The sequence below is a fragment of the Humulus lupulus genome, chromosome 8, assembly GCF_963169125.1.
Source record: "Humulus lupulus chromosome 8, drHumLupu1.1, whole genome shotgun sequence".
NCBI lineage: Eukaryota > Viridiplantae > Streptophyta > Magnoliopsida > Rosales > Cannabaceae > Humulus > Humulus lupulus.
This window is the reverse complement of record NC_084800.1, coordinates 24,817,466-24,834,425: the sequence shown is the minus strand read 5'-3', so window position 1 is coordinate 24,834,425 and position 16,960 is coordinate 24,817,466. Positions and strand designations below refer to the sequence as shown.

General features: G+C 28.9%; 1 long non-coding RNA gene and 1 other non-coding gene across 2 annotated transcripts; one reads left to right on the top strand and one right to left on the bottom strand.

The window, feature by feature from the left end:
* Positions 1-1,773: 1,773 nt before the first annotated feature.
* LOC133793600 (uncharacterized) lies at positions 1,774-3,096 on the bottom strand. The gene is made up of 3 exons (XR_009874895.1): positions 2,758-3,096; positions 2,581-2,662; positions 1,774-2,500 (listed from the first exon to the last, which is right to left on the bottom strand). It is a non-coding gene; the product is annotated as an uncharacterized LOC133793600 (long non-coding RNA).
* Positions 3,097-13,123: 10,027 nt separating this feature from the next.
* LOC133798828 (small nucleolar RNA R71) lies at positions 13,124-13,230 on the top strand. The gene has a single exon (XR_009876046.1). It is a non-coding gene; the product is annotated as a small nucleolar RNA R71 (small nucleolar RNA).
* The last annotated feature ends 3,730 nt before the right edge of the window (positions 13,231-16,960 follow it).

The following is a 16,960-nucleotide window of genomic DNA, read 5'->3' as shown; positions in this document are numbered from 1 at the left end:
AATAATTAAGGTGTTCAGACTCATTGTTTATATTAATAATTTGAAATTTAAATTAGGCCAACACTAAAATGTAAATAGTAAAAACAACGTAATCAATTTAATTTAAATTTTAAAATTTTGAATCCAATATATTTAATTATAAGTTTTTTCATACCCTATAGCACTTTTACTTGTAATTCCAACATATTGAATCCAATATATTTAATTATAATGTTTTTGATACCCTACGCCATACATATTCCAAAGTGGCTACAAGACATTAGTTGATGTCTTTACAAGAATTCCACGGTCGAAGCTCCAAATTTAAGTGATATTAAAGATAAATTTTATGAATGTTGTGCTAAATTATGTCATTGAGAGTGTTCAAAGATAGATAGATAAATAAATTATATGGCTCATAATACTGTAAAATTTGCACACTACTACAGTTGGGACGGCAAGATTGATGTAAGCAAATGCAGAGATAATATTCTTAATGACTATAAGGCATGGTTTCCACCATAAGGATCTCCATAGCGATTGAGTTCGGGCAGCTTCCTTGGTCAGAGAGGGTATCTTTCGATGGCCATTTTTTTCTGTCACGAAAAAGTTGTCTTTTGTCGTGAGATCCTTGATCTTTAACCAATTTATTCGTTTCTCTTAACTTTCTATTTCATGTTGTATTGATTTGATTTAGTCCAAACTTTTGTTTTGTTGGATTTCATATTTGTGTTTCTTAGGGTGTGTTAAAAGGTGTACCCTTGGTTCCAACCTTTTAGTTGTTTATTGCTGTTGTTTTGGTATGGTGGACTTCTAGTTTGGAAGTATCATTTTTGTTATATTACTCCTCTTGATTGGTATGAATTCGTGTGCTCTTGCTTCATGCAAGACTTACTTCAGCAAAAATGTAATCTTCTTATATTGTTTATCATTTTAGCGAATGAGAAGTTTGATTGTCCAAGACCTAATCTTTTTCAAAAATCACAAATCCCACCCTAAACTGAAAAGAATTGAAATATATGTATGACAAAGTATTGTATGGTGTCATTCTCCCCTTTCGTCTAATTCTCCTACTTCCAATTCCATCGTTGACCAACTCTCCTCTTTTTCTTCCATAACTGACCACTGTTGACGTTGTCACACACCTCCCAAATAATTAATTGATTGGTGAGAGTAAGAATTAATACAATAACATAATTTTAATTTAATTAATAAGTAAAAAAGTTATTTTAATAAATATGTGTTAATGGATAAAATTTTATTTTAATAATTTTAAGTAATATATATTTTAAAAAAAGTAATATGTATTTTTTAATTCCTTTTTTAAATTAATTTACATTTTTTTATTAATTGAATATAATTTTAAAATCAATTAAAATAATTAATGAGTCTTTAGGGAACAGTTGCACCAATATATCAACGTAAAAGACTTTTGTCTTCAAAAAATAAATTAGGAATTTAAATGCTACTATACCTCCGGCTGAGGCGATGGTCAGGGCAGTCCAAGGAAGGTCATCCACTAATGGATGGACTTCTGGGTATGCTGATATCGCTCAAGTGATAATTACCACTTGGCACCAGGGCCTCCAGGGATTAGTAGGGGTGGGCCCCTCATACCCTGGCTTAGAAAAAAAAATAAAAAAAAATAAAAGACTTTTACCACTTATATAGTAATGTTGTATATTTTTACAAATATATATATATATATATATAATAGTTACAAAATTAGTTAGGTAAATTTTTGTTACATATATATTTTTTTAGTTACCAATTAGTCTATAAATGTGTTTTCTTTCATTTAAGATTTTTCCACTCCATATTTTTGTAAAAAAAATACAAGTATTATCTTAATTATTTTTTCCAAACATTTTTACAAATTGCATATATTTTTGTAATTCCCTAATCTTTTTCTTGGGCTAAGAAGCATTAGGATTAAGTAGAAGACAAAGAGAGATTGGGCCGAAAATGAGCTTATCATTGCAGGTGTTGTTTTTTTTTAGATAGATTCATGTTGTTTTCCACCATTTGTAAGGTTATTACTTATTAACACTAGAGTGAACATTTCGCCCGCAAAATCTGCCTGATTCGAACTCTGAGAACTTGAATTTTCAGAAAATTCATTCATTTCGGGTTTAATCCGATCCGAACCCGACATATGTGCGGTTGGATTGACATATGTCAGATTTGGGTTTAAAATTTAGTCATTTCGGGAACCCGACCAAAAATTAAAAAAGAAAATTAAAATCTGAAAAATAAGTAAAAACAATATTTATTTCTTTTCTTCTTCTCTTTCACTCTCACTCACGCACGGCCTCCCTCACTCAGCAGCCGCCTCCACCACCACCAGCTCTTCTTCTCTTCTCGCCTCCCTCACACTAGCCCCCCTTCTCTCAGTATATATATATGGTGTACCTGCCAAGTCTTAATCCTAACTCCATTGGAGGTTTTATAAAACTTAGCTCTGCGGACGAATACATCAGGAACATGGGCTTCAGAGTTTCCAGATCCCAAACTTCCAACACTGCATGCATAGTCGTAAGTCACTATGTATATAATGTATGTATGTATATATGTATACATGAATATAAAGTATAATATTACCTAATTCCATGACCTGGTCCACAAGTGATGTCTGTGGCTGTCACATTTTTGGATCCGCTCACAGTAGATATGCAATGATCTCCTATATATTACATTCATTAATAATAGGTGAATTATTAGTGATAGATCTTTTTGCATTCTGATCATGAGTTTGAGTTTTCATATATATATATATACCTGTTCCAATGAGTCAATGACACAGTTAGAGATGTCAATGTTCTGAGTGTGTGTTACATGGATTCCATCAGTGTTAGGACTATGGGCTGGTGCAGTTACTGTGAGATGAGAAGCCATCACTGTGTTGCAGTTCACAAACATTACTTGCATCTGCTGTGAGTCTTTTATACTCAGATTTCTCAGCACCAAGTTTTTACAATTAAAAAAAGTCTAACCCTGCACTCAACAAAAACACCCACCACATATATATATATATATATATGTTAACAAAACTTCATTCTTCTACCAACAAAGAAAAAACCAAACCACAATTATGATGTCAATTAACATACCGTTGGTGCTTTTGTGGGCTGGTAATAAAAAAAAACATAAAAACAAATAGAACTAGGATGTGAAGATATATATATATATATATATATGACAATTTTTTTTAATGGCGTTTTACTTTAATCCCTACCGGTAGGGCTTTCAGTGTTTCTCGACCCGTGAACAGTTTTTGGCGCGACTTTTTTTATGACCGAGTATATTGTAGCTATTTAGAGCATCCTGGAAATTTTCAGAAAATTCCAAATAGTTTACAGTACTGAAAATTAGGTTCAAACATGTTGTTTTCCACGCGCATAAAAAAAATTAGTCACGCGTGCAACAATATGTTTGAACTTAGTTTTCGGTACTGTAAACTATTCGGAATTTTCTGAAAATTTGCAGGATGCTCTAAATAGCTACAATATACACGGTCATAAAAAAAATCGCATCGAAAACTGTTCACGGGTTGTAAGCACTGAGAGTCCTACCGGTAGGGCTTAAAGTGAAGCTCCTATAGGAGAATTCACCTATATATATACATGGTTAAATAATAAGCATTGATTGATTACTTACAAGTGCTTTGTTAACTACGTAAGACTGTTTCCACCAAGTATTCCATTTTTTGCAAAATTGGGCTTTTCGGCCCAAAATCCAAAAGGCCCAGCCCAACCCGAAAAAACTCAAAATTTCGGATCGATTTTGGTACTATTTTTCTCCACCCGAAACCTGCAAAACACAAATCTGATGAACTCGAAACTTGAAAATTCGACCCATGTGCACCCTTTATTACGATTAGTTAACTCTAATCTAAAAGAGTATTGTTATAAAACACATACTGCCCACGCTACCTTATATTATTCATCGGTGTAATTTAATATCATACCATTATAACTAATAGCTCCATACACGGATTATATTTATGACTTTCCTAAATTACCCTTCTTTTCTTTTATATAAGTTAGTTAGGTAGTTATTCTCTATTTTACTCCATAATCTTTTTTCAAGCGACCACTTCCCCAGCTACTACAATTTTTTTTCCTTCCAACAATCAAGCTTAGAAATAAGTACTACTTTTTCATCTCGTATTCCATTTTTTCCCAGTTTTTGTTTAAAGTTTTTTTTTCAAAAAAAAATTCTATATACCCATTTTTTCTTTTGATACTCTTTCTTTTTACGCCCATCATTTATCAAGAATCTCCATTTTTATTTTGATATTGATAATATATTGTAATTTTGATTTTTTTTTTTCATGAACTTTTTCTATGTAATGGTCATTTAAAGTCACAAATAAAATCAAAATATGTTTTTATAATTAATTATAGTACTGAGGACTTATACTTTTTCTCATTCTTATTTCTAGCTAAAAACATGAGAAATTATAGTAAATAGTCCAAAACAATATCATCAACAAGCTCAATATCCTTATTTTAAAAATTATAGAGAAATGACTTACATTAATCCTGTTATGTAATTCTCTCAGTTACATATCACTAAAGGGATGCCTGTAACAAATGATATTTTTTTTGGTTAGGTTGATAAATAATAAATGTCACTTATTTTAAGTTAGAAAAAATAGCATTTTTTTCAAATTTTTAATTTTATTATATTTTTATTTTTCCAATTTACTCTTTTCTATCATTTTTTTATTTATTTAGAAGAATATAACATTAATATCGTGGTATATGTATATTAGTTTTGTTCAATTAGATTTTATTTTAAAGTTATATTGATTTTTTTTTTCATTTTTTATAGGCTATTGGTATATTATATACCAATTAGTGTTTTTTTTTTTTTTGTGATATGGTATACAATTTTTTTCATAATATTTAGTTACTATCTTGCTATACATAATAATAGTATATAATCTTTTATCATAGTTTATACATTTTAATGGTAGTATATAATATATATATATATATTTTAGTAATAATGTTATAAATGTTGTTGGTATATTATTTTTCAACTCAGTATATGTATTTTGTGGTATGATATTTAGGTTCTATCTTGTTATATGTAATGGTGGTATATAATTTTGTTAGCATGAGATATACATTTTTTTAGTAATAATTTTTTTAAGTGTTGTTGGAATATTATTTTCCAACTTAGTATATTTGTTTTTTTGTGGTATGATATATCATTTTTTTTTCAATGATATTGTTACTATCTTGTTATATATAATGGTAATATATGATTTTGTTAATATACTATATTCATTTTAATGGTGGTATATAGTCTTTTTAGCGTGTTATATATATTTTTTGAGTAATAATATACCAATTTTATTTTTAGTAAATTTTTTGTACGGTATCATGGTATATTAATTTTTTGTCTTATGGTATATATGGTATGTATTAAATAACATGATATATATTTGTTGTACTATAATATATCAAATTAATATACCATGCTTTATTATAATTTTTTTAAGAAAAAACAAAATCAATTGATATGAAATATCAATAACAAAATTTGATATACTATAGTATAAACAATGCATATAACATGTTGACAATAATTAAAAAATATATGTAATCTTTATATAATATTAATCATACAACTTTGATATACTATCCCACAAAAAATATATATACTAGTTGGAAAATGATATACTAACAATCCATAAAAACAAAAATAAAATAAAAACTAATTAAACAAAATTAATATACATATACTATGATATTGAAATATTTAGAATGAAATAATATCAATTAATTTGCTAATTGACATATTTGCTGGAACTATATAATATTAAGAATGTGGTTGAGCTATTTTTCTACAAAATTCAAAATATAAACGTTAATTTACTTTCACACAACATTAAAATTCATTTTGTATCATACCCTTATTTTAAATTGAAAGATATGAGACTCAATACTAATTAATACTAATAAAAATTTATTGTGTTAGGCCGTGCTGGGCACCAACACTGAAGCTCCTTGGCAATTCTCAATCCAAAATAAATCTTAGCAATTCTCAATCCAAAATAAATCTTATCAAATTATGAGAAAATTTAAGTATTTATTTCTACTACAAATAAAAATATTATATTTTTTCTATTATTATTGTTCTTCTAACTACTTTTAACGATGGCATCTATTATTGACCCCACCAAACTCTTTTTTTTTTCAATGGAATTTAAATGGTTATTGAGTGCAAATTTCTTACGTTGGCCCATCTCAACATCCAGTGTTTTTCCAAATCACTTTATTATATATTTTTCTCATAAAACGTGTAATTCATTATAACCGTTGAAACTTTAAAATTTTGGCATTGTACAATGCTTGGACGTGATGCTAAAGGCAAAGTAAGAAAATAATTTGATTAATTTCTCTTGGCCCATCTGCCAATATAATTAATTAATCAGTTTATCAATCTATTTATTAAACCTTATCTCATCTTCTTCTTCTTGTCTCTTTCGTCTCTCACCGTAAATCCATTCAAACATAATAATTTCTAACTAAAAAGAAAAACTCACATGTACAAAACAGAGCAATCATTTCACCAATAATTTTTTTTCTTGGCGTATTTCTTTGTTAATTAAATATATATTTTTAAGAGAAAATTACACATATCATAGTGATTTAAATTTTATTTTGATTTTTACGGTAATTAAAAATAATTACATTATTATGGTTAACTACATACCAAAATCTTTGCTCCCTCATTCTTGCCATGCATAGGATGTTTCTTCCTTATTTGCGAACAGAAAGTTCTCTTGTTTGAGATCACGATGCATCGCATCACTCCATGTTTATGACAACTCTGCAAACCATAACTTCCGTAAACAAATAAGACTAAAGAAACAAAAGCATGATCACCATCTATATAATAAAACGTCAAGAAAGAACTAGACTAAATAGAACATCTGTAAACAAGAACTGGAACATAACCAAAACAAAGTTCAACCTGAACAACTTTAGTAATGGTCCGCATAACAGCTGCAGCAGCTCGTTCTGTGTAATGCCCTCTTGCAAGAATTAGATCAAATATTTTTGTAAATATTAGTTACAAAATAAAATAGTATCTTTTAGTAAGAACTTAGTTTTATAAATTTTTATTATAAATATGTACTAAATTCACAACTTAATTTTATAAATCTTTATAACAATTATGTTAAATAAATTTATAAATATATATATATATATATGTAAATTTTAGTTACAAAAATAAACTTTTTAGTTGTAAAGTTAGTTTTGTAAATTGTTATTACAAAAATGTGAAATTTGTTTTAAAAAAACATTGTATTTCACCACTATTAATATAAAGTGTTTTATAAATAATAAATATCTTAAATTTATATTTTAAAGTTGTATAGCATAGATATGATGGTTCATGTAATTTTTTAGTACAATATTGTAACAATATGGAAAAGTATAATATTTTTATATATAGTTTGTTTATGATTTCTTAACTATAAAATATTTTCGTAAATGTTAGTAACAAAAATATATTTTTTAGTTGTAAAACTAGATTTGAAAACTATTGTTACAAAAATAAAAAATTTAGTTACGAATTTGTTTGCTAGTTTTATCTACAAAAAAAATATCTACAATTCTATAATTGATTTTGTAAATATTATTTACAAATATGTAACAAATATTTACTAGTTTGTAAACGTTGATCACAAAAAATTGTATTTTACAGCTTTTATTTATGATTTTGTCACTCCGTATTTACACTTTTGTCATTCCGTGTTTTTATCAAAAAATTCCATATTTTTCATATTTTTTTTAACTTTTAGTGCATTTTTGTAGATTTTCCTATTTTTAATGAAGATCTAAACCAAAAGAAAAATTAAATCTTGTCAAACAATAAAGATTCTATGAAGTATTCTTCTATATTGAAATAACTTTTATACAATTATAAAAAATTATGATATGAATGTGAGCTAATTATAAATAGAAGTAAATTATATTTGTTTTAGGTCCAATTGACTCCAACACAGTAATATTATCTTAATATTATAAATATATATGATAGATTAGCTTATAGTTTAAGATGAAATGAAATTGTTCTAGACAATAATCTAGTATTAAGAGTTGTTATTGAAAATTTTAAATTTGTAAATAAGTAATAACTTGTCAACATAAAAACACCTTGTTGAAGTGAAGACAGTTTTAGTTAAATCTAATAACTATATAGAGATTTTACTATGCATAAGCCTATATAAAGAGGGCAAATAAATCCAAATCTTAAAGTCCTCTGGTACAAAAAAAGTCATTGACATAAAAATGTAGACATTAAATCAGGCTTGAGAAAAGCATTAGTAGGTAGAAGGGTTGATTAAGTTTTAATGAGCATCAGTAGGTAAAAGAGTTGACTAAGGTTTAAATGAGAGACGTTAAACGTACGCAGAAGGCAATGAAAGAGCTGGAATTTGAAAATAAATAAGACTTTCGATAAATTTAGAGTTTTAGTAGTGAGAATTTTTATGTTATTTTATTTAGTTATACTAAAATATTTAATTAAAATTTCAAATAAACAAAAAATTTGAGGTGGGAATTCGGTCCTCACATTGGTTTTAGTGCCTCCGTATCAACGGAATGTGCATTTTTCAATTAATATGTAAATACCTTAAATAATTAAATACAAGAGACATAATTATTTTTAAAACTTCAAAAATAAATAATATTTTTGCTCTCCGAACTATGACTACTGTATCATCGTGCCGCTCGAATGATTTGCGATTTTAAAAATTCCCCCTGAATTTTGACCACTACTAAATTGTGCCATTTTTATTAAGACTAATTTTTTTTTAAATTGATAATTAAATCCTTAAAAATTAAAAAAAAAATCATTTTAAAAAATTAAGAAAATAATCAATACTAAAAGTTTCAAATTAATTATATAAAATTCAAATACTCAAAAAATAAAAATCTAATTAATAGCAAATATTTTTTTTTACTTTTTCTTTTCTTTTATAATATATATGTCAATATAAAAATTAAAAAATAAATCCTAAAACAAAGTTTTTTCCCCTTTGTCCTCCTCTTAAATTAAAATTTGTATTTATTTATTTAAGTCTTTTGTCCACCTCTTTAATTAAAAAAAAATTCTTTGTTTTAGTATTTATTTTAAATATTCATTCTAAAATAGTTTTAATTAATATTGTTTAAGAAAAAGTAAAAAAGAGTTATTTGTTGATAATTAAAATTTTTTATTTATTAAGGAATTAATTATTTTTTTTAAGAAAAAACATATATCTTTTTTTATAAAATGGGTATAATTTGGTAATGGTCAAAGTTTGGAGGACAAAATTGATAATTATTCTACATATGACACTGTCACATCAACAGACAATATGCTACGTGCATAGTTCGGGTGAATTTTTAACATCGCGAATTATTCAAAGGGCACGATCATACAATGGTCATAATTCGGAGGTCAAAAATACTATTTATTCAAACTTCAATTACCCTTGGCATTAGCCTCACATGCAAGGCACGTGTCTATTAAATTTTAAAATTTGTCGTATTTATAGAGAGAGGTCGAAGTTTAGTAAGTTTAAAGATTTAAATGCTAAAATTTTGAGATTGGTAACCTAAGCACTAGGGCTGTGCATAAATTTTTACAACCCGCTCAACCCGAATAATCCGCCAAAACCAATCCGAATAAACCGACCAAAATTTAAACCGCCCAATTGTTACATTGGGCGGGTTAAAAATAATTATCAACCCGCCCAATTAAGAATTTATTATTTTTAATATATTTAAATAAATATATAAATTAATTAAGTTTTGTTTTAATTTTTTTACTATAAATTTAAAATATTGTTTTAAGCTTAAAAAGATAAACTTCACATTATTAGTACTAGTATTTCAAAGAAAAAAATTACAATAATGTAAAAAAAAAATACCACTTTTGTTTGGCGCGGGTTGACCCGCCTAACCCGCAAAAAAAAATACAATTTCGATTTGGGTGGGTTAACCTGACCAACCCGCCCAAATTATTGGACGGGTTAAAAAAAAAATTCTTAATTGGGCAAGTTACAGATCATTTTTGCTAACCCGATTATGACATTGAACAAGTAAAAATGTCTTGTAACCCGACCAAACCGTCCAATGCTCAGACCTACTAAGCACACAAGACATATTGAGCTAATTATGTTGCCATAAATTACAAGAATATAAAATGGAGCCTAACGCGTTAGATTATAATATATTTATATTAATTTTTATATAAATGTCCGTCCTCACCACTTTTGTCATGTTATTGCAGATAAGTAAATAGCCAAAATGGAATCTGGTTTCACCGAAGCTAGATTCTGATTGAGATTCACCGTAACATTCTATTTCATTTTATTATAATATATTATAATTAGAGATTCTTTGTTAGATTTGAGATAACAACAACGACACCTGGTGCTCCATCAAACGACAACAACAAGAAGTCAATACACCACATGGACTCTGAATTATTTCAGACCAAAATATTATTATAAATAAAATAAATGTGAAAAAGGGTAATAGTTTATTAAATTTAGACTTAAAAATTAGAATAATAAAGTTTTGGTAACACTTAAAAAAAATAATTTTTTATTTAATTAATTAAAAAATTAAAAATTAAATATAAAATGTGTTTGGGCATGCGACGATATGCAAAAGTTCCAAAAGGGCATGTAAAAGTAGTCTTTTCTTGATCTTCTGGGGCGATGGGGATTTGGTTATACCCCGAATATCCATCAAGAAAACAATAATATGCATGGCCAGCTAATCGTTCAAGCATTTGATCAATAAAAGGCAATGGAAAATGATCTTTTCTAGTAACATTATTCAACTTTCTATAATCTATGCACACTCTCCACCCCGTTTGTACTCTAGTAGGGATTAATTCATTTTTCTCATTTTCAACAACTGTGATCCCAGACTTCTTAGGCACAACTTGAACAGGACTAACCCATTGACTATCAGAAATAGGGTAAATGATACCTACGTCTAACAATTTTATGACCTCTTCTCTAACTACTTCTTTCATATTTGGATTTAATCTTCTTTGACATTCCCGAGAGGTTTTAGCATTCTCTTCTAGATGGATTCTATGCATACATATGGATGGGCTAATTCCTTTAATGTCTCCAATGGTCCAACCTATGGCTTCTTTATGTTTTCTAAGGACATCTAACAACTTGTTTTCTTGTTCTTTATCTAAAGCAGAAGCTATGATAACAGGTAAGGTTTCAGATTCTCCTAGAAAAGCATATTTTAAATTTTCTGGCAAAGGTTTAAGGTCTAACTTTGGGGACTCAGAAATTGATTGAACATGACCTAAGGGTGAAAAAGGTTCAACTTTGGTTTCATGTAAGGGTATAGACTCTACCAAAGAATTCACATCATCATTAGAGTCATCAACATGTAAGTTCATACCAAAGTATTTTTCACAAAAGTCAAGTAAGTCATTTCCATCATCTTCACATATACTATCTATCATGTTAACTTCATGTATTTCCTCACACTCAACAGATTTAGCAACATTAAAAACATTCAATTCAACAGTCATATTTCCAAAAGATAATTTCAAAACACCATTACGACAATTTATGATTGCATTAGATGTAGCTAAGAATGGTCTACCTAGAATGATAGGAATTTGAGCATGCATGTTTTCTACAGGTTGAGTATCAAGAACAATGAAGTCAACAGGAAAATAAAATTTATCAACTTTTATCAAAACATCCTCTATAATGCCTCTAGGAATTTTCACAGAACGATCGGCTAATTGAAGAGTTATAGAGGTAGGTTTTAGCTCACCAAGACCAAGTTGCTTATAAACAGAATAAGGCAATAAATTCACACTAGCACCCAAATCAAGTAAAGCTTTGTTAATAAAATGATCACCAATAATGCATGAAATTGTGGGACACCCAGGATCTTTATATTTAACAAGACTCTTATATTGAATAATGGAACTAGCTTGTTCAGTTAAAAACGCCTTTTTAGGAACATTAGTGTTTCTTTTAACAGTACAAAGATCCTTTAAAAATTTAGAGTAGGCAGGAATTTGTTTAATGGCATCTAAGAAAGGGATATTGATACTAACTTGTTTAAAAACTTCTAAGATGTCATTATATTGGCCGCCTTTTTTTATTGGAAGTAATCTTTGTGGGAATGGGGCTTTTGGAATGAAAGGATGGATTGGAATTTCTTTGTTTGATGAGTCATTAAGATTAGAACTAGAAGGCTGACTCTTTTCTTTTTCTTTTTCAACCTCGGGTATGTAATCGGGTTTGACAATTTTCTTTCCAGACCTAAGAGTTGAAATTGATTTGACTTCTCCATTATGACTAGACTTTCCTATCTCATATTGACCTTTTGGATTAGGGATAGGTTGACTAGGGAATGTTCCTTTTTCTCTATCAGCTAAAGCAGTGGCGAGTTGTCCTACTTGTGTCTCGAGTTTGGTAATAGATTGAGATTGATTTTGTAGGATTTGTTGGGTGGATTGCATAAATTGTTGTAAAGTATCTTCTAAGGAAGGTTTTCTTTGTTGCGGATATGGTTGATTTTGTGGGGCATGAGCTTGGTTTTGTGTGTTGTATTGGTGCCCTTGATTCATTTGGGGTTGGTTTTGTCTCCATGAAAAGTTTGGATGGTTTCTCCAATTTGGATTGTAGGTGGACGAAAATGGGCTATCATTTGGTTTCCCATAAGAATGAAGAGCATTGGCCTCCTCAGAAAAGGCTTCTTGGTAGGAAGGGCATGATTGGGCATTATGGCAAGGACTAGAACATATAGAACAAATATCTTTTCTAGGTTGAATTGGAGAGTTTATAGTTTGGCTTATGGCTAAAGCTTCTACTTTTCTCGCTAATTTGTCTAAGGATGTTCTTAAGTCTAATTCTTCTTTTACTTCATACCTTCCTCCTCTTTTTGGTGAATTAGTTGACCTAGACCTAGGATCAAAATAATTCCATTGTTGTGAATTGACAGATAAATCTTCAAGGGCGTCCCACGCCTCTTGTCCTTGAAATTTTAAAAATTTTCCAGTATGCATAGATTGAATCATTTGACGATTAGAGGGAGTCAAACCATCATAAAAATATTTTACAAGTCTCCATTTTTCAAAACCATGATGAGGACATTTTAATAATAAATCTTTAAATCTTTCCCAACATTCATAAAACTCTTCATTATCTTTTTGAAAAAACTCGGAGATTTCTCTCCTTAGACTATCAGTTTTAGACATAGGAAAAAATTTCAGTAAGAATTTATTATAAAGTTGATCCCATGTAGTTATAGACCCCGTGGGAAGGGAATTTAACCAAGCTTTTGATTTGTCTTTTAATGAAAAAGGAAACAATCTTAGTTTGACCGACTCATCAGAAAAATTTTGAAATTTAAATGTTGAGCAAATTTCTAAGAAATCTTTGACATGCATGTAAGGATCCTCTCTATCTAACCCATAAAAAGATGGCAACAATTGAATGATTGCTGGTTTAAGCTCAAAATGAGTAGCAGAAGTTGTAGGTAAAACAATGCATGAAGGAGCATTAGATGAAATAGGCGCAAAATATTCAAGCAAAGTTTTTTCAGGCACAACATTTTCATCAACAATATTAGCAATAGGTTCCATGATGCTCAAATTTTTACTGACACTTTCAATTTCAAACAAAGATAAACGTCTTTTTACTAATCGTTTTTTAGAGTTACGTTCCCAATGATGCATACAATTTTCACAAACAAGGCAACAAGGATAATCTCAAACAAACAATTTTCTGATGTGGAAGATCAGTTAAAACCGCAACCACAGAGCATACTTAGAATTTTTAGAGATTTCACAACAATATAATTCTTATGGTTTACTTGTCCCCAGGCCTATTTGATTCCACTTACTCGCGCACTACTAACAACTCCCCGAGGTTAATTAGTAGAGGCGGATGGGAATTTTGTTCAAATTTCCTTTAAGCAAGAATTGCTTATGGTGAAAGGACAAGATTTAGGTTTCTCTTTTTTTTTTCAAGTATTTTTCACAATATTACACTAAAATATTAAAGAAGACAAAGAAAAATAAGGCAAAAATTAAATAAGACTAAAATTTAGACAAGAGTAGGGAGGCATAACATGCCATCAACCATAACAAAATTAAGGTAAAAACGAGGAGGCACAAGTGCCATCAACTTAAACATAAGATAGATGACTAGGAGGCAAAAATTGCCATCAACTAGCTAGGAGGCAACATTGCCATCAACTAGTAATTTGCGGAATTTAAATAAAATAAAAATACAACAAAATAAATAAAGAAAATTACACAAAGGTTAGGAGGCAAAAATTGCCGTCAACTAACAAAGATATAAAAGAAATAAAATTACAACAAAATTAGGAGGCACAAGTGCCATCGACTATAAAAATTTAAAAGGATAGATAGGAGGCACAAGTGCCGTCAACTAAATAAAAAAAAACAATAAATATAGAAATATAAGTATATATTTTTTATGGGTGGTTGAACCGTCCCAAATTTTCTTCTTATCTTTTTTTTTTTTTATAGTATATATATTTTTTAGTTTTTTTTTTTAAGTGCAAAAATTAAAATAACTAGTAGAAGAATTTACTAACCTTGAGATAATTTTCGTTTCTTTTCTCTTGCAACTCCCCGGCAACGGCGCCAAAAACTTGATGGACCCAAAACGGGTATGTTTAAAAATTTATATATCGCAAGCGCACGAATCGTCCATATAGAATAGTGATCGTAAGCAAGGATGTCGAACCCAAAGGAGTTGTCTAAAATCGAAAATGAAACTATTTTAAATCAAAAGTAATAAATTCTAACCTAGTTCCAAAGATTGATAAGTTTTAATATTATGAACATAAAATAAAAGATTGAAAAATAAAGCTATTTAAGATAATGAAAATAAACCAATAATGAGTTGAAAATAAGTGTTAAAAGAAAAGATTATTAAGATCCTAGAATCCACAAAATGTAAGTTTAATAATATTTATTAGTATATTGATTCCCAAGTGTTAGTGATAGTTAAAATAATTTAAACTATCATTTTTTCAAAAAGATTTATAATTTCAAACACAAATTTCTTATAAAAAGATAGGATTTTTCTTCACTTTTCAAAATTATAATTTCAAAGCATTTAGTGTAAATCAAACTAATGAAATAACAAATAAATCAATGAACATTATTTATAAGGCAAAACATAATATTTTTGTTCTAAGCATGGATGTGTACAATTTAATGACACATCTTACACAAAGAATATTATGTTTATGCACTAATGAAGAACAAAGTGTAAATATGTTCCAACAATCTAAAATACAAGATATTTAAGATGAAAGAAATATATGAAGAAGAAAAATCCATAGACTTTGTTGCATTACAAGGGAAATCAACATACAACATAAATATTACCTAGTTACAAGTTGCTTCATCATGATCTTAATAATCTTATGAAAAAGATTAGAAGCACATAACTAGAATAGAAATTACAAAATAAATGACATACATACTTGCAAAATGCTCTTGAAAAACCCAAATGGAAGAGAGAATGGTAGAGAGAAAATGGGAGAAAAAGATGGTAACCAAAAAATTAAGCACCCCAAAAAATGGTCTTCAAAACCCTTATTTATAGCCAAAATGAGATTATTAAGATAATCAATTTAAATTAAGTAAATTGATTAAATTAATAATAAATGGTAAAATAGGGGTAAATTATAGGAGTGATGATGATTTTGGGGTAAAAATTATGTAGAAAATGGGTGAAAAGTGGCATTTTGAACCTAGGGGACAATTGGTACACTTAGACATTTTTAGGCTAAAAAGTGACAAAATGCAGCATTTAGGCTGCTGGAGGCTGCTTGGTGCCAGGCGGTTTCGGCTGGGCTCACTGGGCCTGGCAGAGGCTGTGGGATAGCTGCTGGAGTGAGGAGGTTGGGCCAACGTGGGCCTTGGAGCTGGGCGAATGGGTGGATGGGCCGGTTGGGCTTGCTGAAATTTGCTGAATGGTGAAGAATTGCTGCTGCTGGGTCACGTGAAAGCTGAAACTTGCTGAAGGGAAGAAGCTTCAGCTGAGTGCTTGGCTGGTCACGTGAAGGTTGAAGCTTTAGTGCAGCTGAATGGGCGTGAAGTGCAACTGGAGAGCTGAAGATGGCAGGCGGACTGGGCCAGGGGACAGGCGGGCTGGGCCTGGGCCATGCGGGCTGGGCCTGGGCAGGAGGAATTGGGCCGAATGGCTGGGCCGACTGGGCTTCTATGCCATTTTGCTCATTCCTTTCCTTGAAAATGTCATTATTTATTTCTTTATTTTCAAAACACAACAAAGATACAACAATTCCTACACCATAAAAAAAAAAAAAATTAAATTAAATAATAATCAAATCTCTTCAATTATAAATAAATCATATTAATTCATTGAAAATATTGATTATAATTTAATTTAATATAGCATTTAAGTTCAAAAGAATTACACTTTTAACTTCTAACTTAACAATACAAATTTCATATAATTAAATTACACATATTATAATAAAATATCTATAAAAACATATAAAAATCTATAAAACTACAATAAGATTAATAAATTAAAAATTACATAAAATCTTAATAAGTTAATTAAAAACTCAAGAACTAAGCAACAATTAGCATATAAAAAGTGGTAAAATAACTCTATTTTGTAGAGTTATCACACCCCCAAACTTAAAGTTTTGCTAGTCCTCAAGCAAAAGAAAAATTAAAATACACATATATATATATTTTTTATTGGTGATAAAAAAATGATTTTCTCAAAAATTGCACAATGAAAATAACTCTCAGAAATTATTATGAATAAAAGTTAAGCTTGTATAATTAATTAAATTGTCAATTTTGCTTTTAGAAAATATGTTTTTATTAAAATTATTTTTCACTTAAACTTATAGGAAATAAGAGTTTTTATGAAAAATGTAATTTTTGTTACAAG